General features: G+C 36.4%; 1 non-coding gene across 1 annotated transcript; it reads left to right on the plus strand.

Moving 5' to 3' along the window:
* The first annotated feature begins 307 nt into the window (after window positions 1-307).
* LOC149494293 (small nucleolar RNA R71) lies at window positions 308-413 on the plus strand. The gene has a single exon (XR_016322326.1). It is a non-coding gene; the product is annotated as a small nucleolar RNA R71 (small nucleolar RNA).
* The last annotated feature ends 12534 nt before the right edge of the window (window positions 414-12947 follow it).

Consider the following 12947-nt stretch of genomic DNA (forward strand, 5'->3'; position numbering starts at 1 on the left):
CCATTGCACCTATCACAAATTTGCATAACAGCATTCACAGGGTTAGTAGTTAACATGTCCAATTTCCTTACCATGTTATCTACCTTGGCATTAAGTGCTGTAATGGCGTCTATTTCATGGACTCCTGCAGTTCTTCTTCTTTCGGTATTATTTTGGTAGTGGCTGTTGCTTGCCATCTCCTCTATCAGCTCATATGCTTCATCAATACCTTTCTTTTCAAAAGATCCACCTGCAGCTGCATCTAAAGTGATTTTAATATTAGGAGATAGAGCATTATAGAAAGTTTGTACCTGTAACCACTTGGGCAAACTGTGATGCGGACACTTTCTTAGCAAGTCCTTGAATCTTTCCCAAGCTTCATACAAGCTCTCTTGATCATGATGAGCAAATGTCATTATCTCATTGCGCAACTTGGTGGTTTTTGAGGATGGAAAGAATTTAGCTAGAAATTTTTGAGCTAATTCATCCCATGTGGTAAAACTTCCAGCGGGACATGATTGTAACCATGCTCTAGCTTTATCCCTAAGAGTGAATGGAAAAAGTCTTAATTTGATTGCATCTTCAGAAACACCATTTTGTTTGAATGTGTCACAAATTTCCAAAAAATTGGTGATGTGAGCATTAGGATCTTCACTAGGCAAACCTCCATATTGGATCGAGGTAGAGAGCATTTGGATAATTGCAGGTTTAATCTCAAAGTTATTAACTTCTACCCTAGGTCTTGTAATACTTGAGGTTGTCCCATTCAGATTAGGTGTTGTATAATCCCTTAAGGTACGGATCGGATGTTGAAGTGGTGGTCCAACTACGTTTTCGTTTCTGTTTTCGTTTTCGTTGGCCATGTCTGCTTGTTGATCGAGTTTTATTTCTCTTGCTTTTCTTGCAGCGTTGTGCCTACGAAAAGTTCTTTCAATTTCCGGGTCAAAGACTAAAGGTTCAGTTGTCCTTGATCTTCTTTGCATAAAACACCTGGAACAGCACTTAAAAGAAAATTAAATAAAAACGAAAGAGTGTCTAAATTAATAACAAGGTAATTCGTATTGATATTGATACGCCAATCCCCGGTAACGGCGCCAAAAACTTGACAGCGTTTTTCGCAAGTGTACGAAATCGCAACAAGTAGTATAGAGTAAGAAAGTATCGTATCCACAGGGATTGTTTATCAATTACCAAAATTATGTTAACCTATTATTATTTAGACGATGATAAAAGGAGTTCGCTGTAAAGTAAATAAAATTCAAAGTAAAAGAGATCAAACACAAAATTTAGGTGAAAAGAAATCAGGGGATTAAGCTACTAGGGAATTTGATTTCATTTAATTCTATCCAGCTTGTTCTATTAGTTCATTAATCAAGTTTAATTGTTCAAGTAGGAGAAAACAACCCTAAGGTTACTAACAAGCTCTCCCGATTTATTGTTAGCTATTCTAATCCAATTTAATCACCTATATTAATAGTGAAATTAAACATGAATCAGATCATTAGGTTTTATGGTTGTTTTATGAATTCACAACTTAATACTTTATTAACTTATGAAAGCCCCCCTTGAGTCAAACCATATAGTTTCCACATCAAGTTATTATTCTCAAGTAAATTATTACCTTATTCATATCAATAACCCTTCTCCCGAATGATGTCATTGAAATAATTCAATCCAGGGGAATTTTTCTGCCTGGAAGCCTTAAGCACAATAATAAGTTATAACAAGAACAAAGAAAAATAAATCTAATATTATAAGCTGGAATCGAATTAAATTACATCAAATCCCTAGTATAAAAGTTTAGCTAGACATAGTAATTAAATTAAACTCAATCACACTTGAATCATTCATCATATTTAAAGACAATAATAAAGAAAGAAACAAGATGAAAAGTTTAGAATAAAAACTGTATCACAACTATGTTGATGGCTTCCTTGAATCTTAGCACAATTATTTGAAGCTTGAAATCTTTGAGAAGAGAGAACTATGTAAAGAAGTGTACAAAGAACCGATCTCTGCTATGAATAGTTCTTCTCTTTATATAGAGCTCCTGAAGGCAAGTTTGACTCCTTTTAGGAAATATAATCCTTATTTAGTGCAAAATCTTTTATAGGAGATCATGACTGTTTAGGTTCTTGATTTCTTCTTGATTAGGACTCCTTTTTCCCTAAGAATAGGTCCAGGTCTTGTTTAGTGTGTTTAGGAAACTCCCTGAAGTCGGCCCATGTGAGAAAGAGCTTGATTTGCGTATTAAATTCACGCTGGTTCCGCCTGGGCAGCACGGGCGTGCTTCATGGCACGGGCTGGGCGTGCTGTAGTCTGGAGGTCTGGCTAGTGAAGCACGGGGCGTGCTAGGTAGCACGGGCTAGTGAAGTCCTGAGGCACGGGCGTGCTACAGAGCACAGGCAGGGCGTGCTTCTTTCTGCCTCTCAAAGGTGCTTTCTCGCGCCCGCGCATATGAATATCGCGCTCGCGTATTCTGCTGGCAAACTTTCTGCCTCTCAAAGGTGCTTTCTCGCGCCCGCGTATATGAATGTCACGCTCGCGACTTCAGCTCGCGCCCGCGTATACGAATGTCACGCTCGCGACTTTTCTTTGCAAATCTTCTGACTCTCTTTTCTAATTGTCGCGCTCGCGCTTGTGAATGTCGTGCTCGCGACTTTGGGCGTGCCACTTAGCACGGCTAGGGCGTGCTAGAAGTCAAGTGCCTTGTGATATAGAGCTCTTTTCTGCGCCAAATTCCTATAATTTTCTCTTAGATCAAGCGGATTAAAAGTCAAGGAAGCTTTTGAACACAATTATACTAAAAGTGATTTAAAAATCAAATTAAAGCAATAAAAACTTGCTAAAATTCTAATAAAAACTATATTAAAACACTATAAAATTAACACCTATCATTCACCATATACACTTTACTGGTTATGCAATTAAAATAAATTGAGCATATGAATTTGTAAAAGTGAACTTGAAATAAAAATGTAATTACAAGGGAATTAAACGAAGAATGCTTGAAAAAGAAAATAAAGACAATGCTTTAAAAATTAAATTGATCACTTGAAATTGAAGTGGAAATTGTTTGGTTGAATTTTGTGGGTCCCGTATATGAATGGCACAACCCAAGAGGTTGGGGGGGGGGGGTGAATTGGGTTTTCTAAAAACTGAAATAAATTTTAGAAATTCTAAACAGAATATAGAATTCTAAGTGCTTCGGAAAACACACAGGACTTTGTGAGAATAGAATATGGATTAGAATATCCCCACAATGTTCTAATTATAAGAGATAGTAAGTCTGTGCGAAGTGCAGCTATTGATTAGAACAGCTTCTCACTGACTTATACACTATCAGAGCTTCTTTATGAAGGAAAGCTATTGAAATTAGAACTTCCTCATAAAGTTTGAGAAATCAAATAAAGCTATGTGAAAGACAATTATTAAATTCAGAACTTCTTCACAGAGTCTTAACCAAATATTAGAATGACTTTATGATAGAAAGTTATCAGGATTAGAAAATCCTCATAAAGTTTAGAACATTAATTAGAAACCCAATCAGTGAAATATACTGTGAATAGAACAACAGTTAGAACATGGTATATTCACTTTATTAGAATACTAGAGTTCTAAAGTTCAGAATAGATAAGACTTATTACAGTTTTAGAACATCTGAATCATTAACAATTTTAGCGTTTCTTAAAATTAAACAAAAGTGTTATAAAGACAGTTTCAAGCAAACTTCAGAAATAAAAGATCAACATAGAGAATTATAGTGGTTCGACACTAACTCGCCTACATCCACTCCCCAAGACGCATCTTGAGATCCTCAATTATGTTATCTCTTTTAAAGGGGTAAGAGACAAACTAACAGTACAAGGCAATAGATCAACACCTAGATCTACCCTTTTGTCCCACTAGATTTTCAAAAGGTTCTAGTTAACCTCAACCCTTTCTGTTTTTGGCAGAGTACAGAAAACTCAATTCAAGACATTAATATCCCACACATGGAGAAGGTCGCTTGATAACCTCTATCTCAATAACTTCTAACCTAAGCTATTACACACAAAAGTTTAACAAATAAAGAGCCTGTCTACTATAGATTACACAATCTAAATAGACAGAAAGAAATGCCCATATAAGCACAGGAAAAACAATTTTATCAGATTAGAATATCGATTAGAACACAGAATTGTTTTTCAAAAGAAATTGTAAAAATTCTTTTCACTTTAAATATTGAAAACGTTAAGTGTAGAGATGAAAAGAAAATGGGGTAGCGAGTAAGTTTTGAGAGATAAAGATTTGATCAATGAGAGAATGCTCTTAAAACAAAAAATCTTACTTCACCAATGTTTTAGACGTGAAAGCTCCTTTATATAGCGAGCTAAGAAGCTGTCGCCTTTGGAAAGAGATTTGAAATCAGAATATCTTCTTTCCTTATTTAGAAGATATGAAAATCTTTGTTACCAAAAGTTTATTTTATCCTTTTTGGTAGGAGAATAAAACACGATTTTACTTTCCTTAGATCAAAAGATTTTCGGCAGCAATATTTACGAAAGAAAATATTTTGAAGAAATCTATTTGTCCGAAAAATATTTTTGAGAGAGAAAAAAAATTTTTGTGCTCATATATGGATTTTCTCTCTATCCTACAAAGTATTCTAAATACCTAGTTACTAGGTTCTTTGAATATCTTCACACTCAATGTAGGACTTGCCTTGTACGATTTCTTTCCATACACATTTTGCATAAAAAATATTAGCACAAATAATATAATTTTAAATTTATTTGTTTTGTATTAATCATCAAAATCCGAGATTAGAAATTGACCCTTGAGCCAACAATCTCCCCCTTTTTGATGATGACAAAACCAATAAATTTAGCAAACATAAGAAAATGTGCTCCCCCTGAATTTTATGCATATAAGTTCTAAACATGTCAAAAGATTTTAATATAAAGCAAATTAGAACATGTATTTTGCTCCCCTTGAATAGATGCAATAAAACTGTTTTGTGAAAATTAGAACTAGGGAGGCCTTTTAGAAACTGATTTTAGAACTACCAAAACATAGGCAAGATATTCTAAGTTCTAATAATCAGAGCATATGTATATATATATTAGAACTAACAGAAATAGACAAGATGTTCTAAGTTCTAATAATCAGAACATATGGTCAGAGCAAAAATAATAGAAACTGATATTAAGAACAAAAAATCTTATGTCCAACCTGCAAAACAGTCGTTAGAATAAGAATCTAAGTTCTAAAACCACTCAGCTTATCATACAGAAAATATGCTCAACAACATAGACCATATAGAAAGCAATAGCCATCACCAATCAACACAGATATAAGTACCTTAGTTACTAAGTATGGACCAAAATATTCAGAATATCACCAAAATACCTGCGTTCTCCCCCTTTTTGTCATCATACAAAAGGGTTAGACAAAATTAAAGCAAAATAAAGAAAAATAAACAATTCAAAAATATAATCTTACAAAGATAAAGCAAAAACAAATTGTAAGAAACAAATTAGAGAGGTTTAGAACCAGTTCTAAGTCTCTTAGAACTCCTCAAGTTCTGAGCTGGAGCAGTCTCAGAAGAACTCTCTGGCCTTTTAAAAGATGGGTGTAGTGGAGGCTTCCTTCCATGAGTTCTATGCTTTCCTGCAGTGTGCTTTACGTTCTTGGGCTTTTCTGAGGAGGGAATGTAGGTTGTTCCTTTCACTCTGAGAGTGGCTAACTTCCTTGTATTTACATCCTTCATTCTTTCCAAAGTTTTGATGAGTGATTGATTCTGTCCAATTATAGTCTGACACTGCTTTATTGCCTCATCAATTTCTTTGTTGTGCTCTTCTATTAGCTCCTTTTCTATTCTCCCCAGCATAATTTCCCTGCTTCTTTGAGCCGACAACAACTCAGACTCTTGTTCTATCTTATCCTCAGTTGTCTTCTCTTCATCGCTAATTTCTAGCTCCTCAGTTTCAGCATCACTACCTTCTTCCACTTTCTTCCCTTTTTCTATCTTCTCAGGCTCTTTCTTCTTTTTTGTTTCTTCTTTTTTTGATTCTTCTTTCTCTGTAGTACTCTCCTTTTCAGTTTCCTCTTTTCTCTCTTCTTCTAATTCCTCTTCTTGTGTTTCTTCTTTCTCTTCTTCTGTCTTTTCTTCTGCCTTCTTTTCCTCTTCTCTCACTCTCTCTTCTGATTTCTTTTCTTCTTCTACTATTTCATCTAACTTTCCTTTTTCTTTTTCTTTTCTCTTCCTCTCAGCTTCTTCTTTACTTTCCTTGTCCTTCATTACTTTTTCTTTCTTTGTATTTCCAGCTTCTCTTTTTACTTTCTTTTCTTTTTCAATCTCTTCTTTTCTCTTCTCTTCCTTCTCTTCTTTTTCTTTCTTTTCCTTTTCTTTTTCTTTCTCTTCTCCTCCTTCCTCGTCCTTCATTTTCAAAGACCCGCTATCTAACTTGGAGACAGACTGACCAACATACTTGTGAACCCCTTTCCCCGGATGCATAGGCATGTGATGCATATGACAAAAGAAAGAAATGCACGTGAGTGTGTGAGTCGCCACCTTGTTTAATTATTTTCGGGTAAACTAGGAAAAAACTCTAAGTGACTCCAATTTTAATTAACCTAGTTACTAGATTAATTAACCCAATGATTAAGGCATGGTGTGCAAACCCGAGATGGATCCCGAGACTATGTCATGCTGATAAACTAACCGATGAATGAATGTTTTGCAAGGTGAATGATGGATTAATGAAATGTTTGAGTGATTTTGATGATTTCGACTTGCCGCTCGGGGTGAAATCCCGAACGTGCCTACGTACTTCCGTTTGAATGGAAGATCAAAGTCAACGTAGTTCGATAGGCCTTCTTTGAAGGGCTTTGAATGGGTATGCTTTATGCATGAGTGTGTATGCTTTGTGCATAAGTGTGTATGCTTTGTGCATAAGTGTGTATGCTTTGTGCATAAGTGTGTATGCTTCGTGCATTTTGTTTAGGCATTTTGCCAAAGGATCGATTGATTCGATTAGGCGTTCGTCGCCAAATGTGTTGGTTTTAAGGCATTTGTGCCAAAAACGGTTGTCGGGCGATTTGTCGCCAAAGTCGTTGATTTTAAGGCTCTTAGCCAAAATGGTTGATTTAGGCAATCTGTTTGCCAAAATGATGTGATTGGGCGATTGTCGCCAAAATGATTGATTTTAAGGCCTTTGGCCAAAAAGTGTTGATTTAAGCAATTCGTTTGCTAAAATGTGTAATTTAGGCGATTGTCGCCAAAATGGTTGATTTTAGGGCCTTTGGCCGAAATGAGTTGATTTAGGCAATTAATTTACCAAAATGTTCGATTTAAGCGATTTGTCGCTAAAATGGTTGATTTTAGGCCTTTGGCCGAAAATTGGTTCATTTTAAGGCATTTTGCCAAAAATGTCGATTTTACGGCTTTGAGCCGAAAATGGTTGATTTTAAAGGCATTTTGCCAAAAATGTCGATTTTACGCGATTTGTCGCTAAAATGGTTGATTTTAGGCCTTTGGCTGAAAATTGGTTCATTTTAAGGCATTTTGCCAAAAATGTCGATTTTACGGCTTTGAGCCGAAAACGGTTGATTTTAAGGCATTTTGCCAAAAGATTGATTTTAAGCGATTTGTCGCTAAAAAATGGTTAATCTCATTTATAAGTAATTTGTTTGCTAAAAATCGATTAGACCGTAGGCAATTAGTTGCCAAAATTGATTGATTAAATGTAGGCAATTTTGTTGCCAAAAAACGTGATTAAATGAGGCCGTTAGCCACAATTATTGATTAATTGGACTTTTAGGCGAGATTGTTCGAAATAAAGGCAATCGAACCATAGTTATTAATTAACTAGGCTCTTTAACCAATATTGTCGGATTTAAGCTTAACTACCACGGTTATTAATTAACCGGGCGTTAAACTTAATCATGTTTTATTAAAGCAGTTTATTTGCCAAAAATGATAACATGAATGCATTTATGCAGTTATAGAATTATTGAGAGTAGAAGAGAAATATGCATGAAGTACTATAATTAAATAGGCAGAATTTTATTTGCGTACCTGATTTAATCGGCGACCACTTCTTAATTCCAGATTTAAGCTCCTTGCTTGGGAATTAATTAATTTTAATTTGTTCAATTTTTAGTGTTCAAACATCATAACAAAAATGCAATAAAAAATCAAATTAAATGCAAAAAACGGTAAAGAAATCGCAAAGAGCGTGGGTGGGAGAAAGATCGTCCGTCAACACGGACAGGGGTGTCAAAAATAGGCTGAAAATGGTCTATTTATAGGCCATTTTCGGGTCCAGGGCGGCAGGTGCCGCCTGGCAGGGCGGCAGCTGCCGCCCAGGCGGCTCGGCGGGAGTTGCCGCCCGGGAGGCGGGGCGGCTGCTGCCGCCGGAGCCGGCGGCCGCTGCCGCCGTGTGCAGTGGGATCCCCCGTATTTCACTCCAGGGGCTTTTCCGGGAGTTCCGGACCTCCAAAAATTATTCCGGGACCAGTTCTGCGATCCTCGCGACATTCCGGACGTTTTAAGTACCATATTGGCATACTTTCGGTGAACTTCCAAAATGGCCTTCGGTCCGGCCGGACTGTTTGCAGTCCGGGAAAACATGCTTTTAGCAAAGTCAAATTTACTGTAGCAGTCTGGGAAAACTGGCTTTTTGAGCCTCAAAATTTGAGTATTCACAATACTCATCTAGATCAACATCCAGAAACTCAAATACAGGAGTAAGAATCATACCGTAGGGTAGCTTTTTAGGATTGTTCTGCAATTTGTCAAACACAATGTGACATAGATTGAGAGGTTTCCTCTCAACTATGTGCCACATGATACATAGCTCTACTTGATTCACATACGTCAGTGAAGCACTCTTGGGATAGATATAATGTACAATGAGCTTGTACAACTATTTCATGCTCTCTGTCAAGTTAGAGCATTCTATCGAGCCCTGTTTGTCTGCAGAAAACTTTTTCACAATCTTTTTCACAAAGTCTTCCTTTTTGTAATCACTAACCCTAGACACGTCCTTAATTTTGGTCACTCTGGACCCAGCATTCAGTACATCAAAAATTTTCCCAAAATCATCATACGATAACTCTCTGGTCTCACCCTGAAGTTTGACAGAGATCGACTCTGTCCCATTTACTTTCAAAGAGACATAAAATTCCTTAACTAAACTCTCATAGCACAGTTCATTCAAAGACAAAAAGTTCATCCAACCTTGGAACTCAAAAAGTTCCTTAAAATTAAACTCATCACGACCAAAGAACTTCCAGTCAATCATATAAGAACGCATGAGAGGGTAAGTTGAAAGAACTGATTTACCTTTATCACGAGCTTTCGCAACCTGTTTCTGTGATGTAGCAGTTTCGATTTTTCTTTTCTTTGTTTTCTCTTCTGCCTTTTTCTCCTTCGACTCCTTCTGTTCATATTTCTTTGAGAGCTTCCTCAGAAGTTGAAGCTCTTGCTCGGTAAGAGAGTCAGATGAAGAGTTTGAACTAGATTCGGCCATTGTTGCAGATTTTGAAACTCAAAACAACTTAGGGTTTCAGTTAGCAAAGAGACGATAAAGAGAATACTAAGCAGTTAATAGAGAATAAAGACACTTAAGTGGCGGAAGAATGAAATAAAGAGCAGTTTTTAAATGGAATTCAAAACGACAAATAAGACAAAAGAAACAAAATAAATAAAGGAAATAAAACAAAACAAAAAAAAATAAAACACTAAAACCGCCAAAGCACTAAAGACACGAAAACATAATAAAAACAAACACAATAAAATAACTATTTTAGTCTAAAGTAAGATTCTGATAATGACTTTAGAAAGTCATATCAGAGCAATGTGCGTTTTTAGACAAAAATCAGTTTTCACACAGAATAAAAATTAGAACATAGCAAATCTTCTATTTTCGAAATTAGAAAGCAGTTTAGAACATACTTACAGAGTTCTAACGTTACGAGTTTAGAACTAACATACCAAGCTCTCTTCTAATTGAGCAGAATTGACTTTCATTCAATGGTTTTGTAAAGATATCTGCCAATTGCTTTTCTGTGGGAATGAACTCAATCACGATATCACCTTTTTGTACATGATCACATATGAAGTGATGTCTGAGTTCTATATGCTTGGTTCTAGAATGCTGAACTGGATTCTTAGATAAGTTGATGGCGCTTATGTTGTCACACTTGATTGGCACTGTTTCTAATTTCAGTCCGTAGTCTGCCAACTGTTGTTTGATCCATAGAACTTGTGCAACACAGCTTCCAGCAGCAACATATTCTGCTTCTGCAGTAGAAAGAGCAACAGATGTCTGTTTCTTGCTAAACCAAGATACAAGGGCGCTACCCAGAAATTGACAAGTTCCAGACGTGCTTTTTCTATCTATTCTGCTTCCTGCAAAATCAGAATCACTATACCCAACAAGATCAAATGTATCATCTTTAGAATACCACAGACCCAGATTAGAAGTTCCACAAAGATATCTTAATATTCTCTTTACAGCAATTAAATGAGATTCTTTGCGACACGACTGAAATCTAGCACATAGACAAACACTAAAGTGTATGTCTGGTCTGCTTGCCGTTAGATATAGCAAAGAACCAATCATACTTCTAAACAGCTTGATATCCACATCCTTGCCTTTTTCATCTTTTTCTAATTTTGACGATGGACTCATTGGTGTACTACATACCTTGGCGTTTTTCATTTTGAATCGTTTCAACAACTTTCTAGTATATTTTTCTTGATTAATGAAAATTCCGTTCTCACATTGTTTGATTTGAAGCCCAAGGAAGAAATTTAATTCTCCCACCATACTCATTTCGAACTCACCCTGCATAATCTTAGAAAATTCCTTACAAAGAAGGTCGTTAGTAGAACCAAATATTATGTCATCAACATAAATTTGTACAACTAGAATGTCATGTGCTTTATTTTTAATAAATAGTGTTGCATTAACCTTTCCTCTTGAAAAACCATTTTCTAATAGAAACTTACTCAATCTTTCATACCAAGCTCTAGGAGCTTGCTTTAAACTATAAAGAGCTTTAGTAAGTTTGTAAACTGTTGACGCGTAATTTTATGCCTCCACCTGACCCGATGATGATATGAGGACAAGGGATAAGGTATCACGATAAACCAGAAGTGTTTGAACCAAAAATTGAACCAAACCGCCCAAAGGAGCCTGATCCGTGTGAGGGCTGCGTCACGCAGCTAGTACCTGCGTGACGGCACTCTTAGCTGCGTCACGCAGCTCTAATAGGACTGACACCTCTGGCGCGCGCCCGTGCAACGGCCTGCACTGTTTGTATGGATATGCGGCAACTGTACGAAAAGTAAGTCGCGTCACGCAGCTTACGGGTGCGTCACGCAGCTTCTACCAGCGTGACGCAACTGCTCTGTTGCCCTAGCCATATAAATACAACATTTTACAGCAAAAACGGGACTTTTGGAAACTTTTGATATTTTTGCTCTCATTTTCCTCTAAAAAGATAACCGTCTGAGATTAAGTTTTTGATTAACGACTAGAGCTTTTTCTCAAGAACTCAGCTGAGTAAACTTGAGAAAGATCAAGTCATAGACATTTTAGGTTTAAAATCAAAAAAATATAAAAGATAAGAAGAGGAAAAGAGAGAGGAAAGAAAGAAAAAAAAGAAAACGATTTGTTTTGTGAAAAACCTGGTGACCACACTTCTGGAATCGTGAAACATTGTCTCTAAATCAATCTCAGTGCATGCAGTCCTCAAATCTGAGGGCTAGGTAACGCTTCTAACTTTTCTTTTTCATTTCTAGCATTTTATCTCTTAAAAATCTCATTTTCATATTGTTTAATTGATTTGCCATTGATAAAACGTAAGTTTGCCTATTGTTGAACCTTTCTGGGTTTGTTTTAATCACTTTGGACAAAAAGAAACGTAAAAAAAAGAGTAGTTTGAAAGGTAGTTGCGGACCAGAGCAGTCGCGTCACGCAGCTACTACCTGCGTGACGCGGCTGTTCATGTCCAAAAGCCCTTGATTTGGACTGGACCACCTGCGTGACGCAGCTGTTTATGTACTCAGTATGTATTTTCGTTCTCATATTTCTATTTAACGTTATGTCTTGAATAAATAATCAATAAACCTGAGAATTTTGAATGAGTCACAAACAGTTCCGTCACGTAGTTAGGAGTTCCGTCACGCGACTGTTCTTCATAGAACACCCGCGTGACGCGACTGTTCTAAGTTCCAGAACAAATGATAGAGTTCTGTCACGCGACTGTTCTTCATAGAACAGCTGCGTGACACAACTGTTATAAGTCCTAGAATAAAAGACAAGAGTTGCGCCACGCGACTGTTCTTCCATAGAACAGTTGCGTGACGCGACTGTCTCCCAGTCTCAATTTATTTTTGTTATTTTGTCTTAATTTTGTTTCATTAAGTAGATTTTTAATCTCAATTCGGAAAATGATCAATAATGGACAAATAGAGTCTTAATCAAACCAAATCAATTAATTATTGGTGATTATGAGATTTTCTTTTTTTAGGATTTATTTCTTATTGTTCATTATTGGTGTTATTATTATTAAACTCGGTTTGTGGCCCGCCTTTAACCATAAGGCAAGAGCGGGTCTTTTAATTTTATTTGATATGTATGGTGGATGAATGATGGATGTGATGCTTAATTTATGAATGGGTGCAATGGATGAACTTATTTGGGACGATTAAATAATTTTCCACATAGGAACTCGGTTCGATTTGTTCGGGTTGGGTTTAAATAATTGGCTTTTCTAAAATAAAATCAATTAGAAATCGTAGGTTAAAAGAGGCCGGTTTTCCGGGCGTCGGCTTCCAACGGGCCGACGTACCTAATTCCCTTACCTAGAATCGTACTTGGTACGCCTGACCAGTGTTCTTTCTAAATAATTTGGCCTTAAATAAAAATGGGTTAAATGGAGTCACTTTTGTAAAATAAAATTGGAAACGG

This window comes from Jatropha curcas, chromosome 8 (genome assembly GCF_041381405.1).
Source record: "Jatropha curcas cultivar XTBG-Jc1 chromosome 8, XTBG_Jcur_1.0, whole genome shotgun sequence".
Taxonomy (NCBI): domain Eukaryota; kingdom Viridiplantae; phylum Streptophyta; class Magnoliopsida; order Malpighiales; family Euphorbiaceae; genus Jatropha; species Jatropha curcas.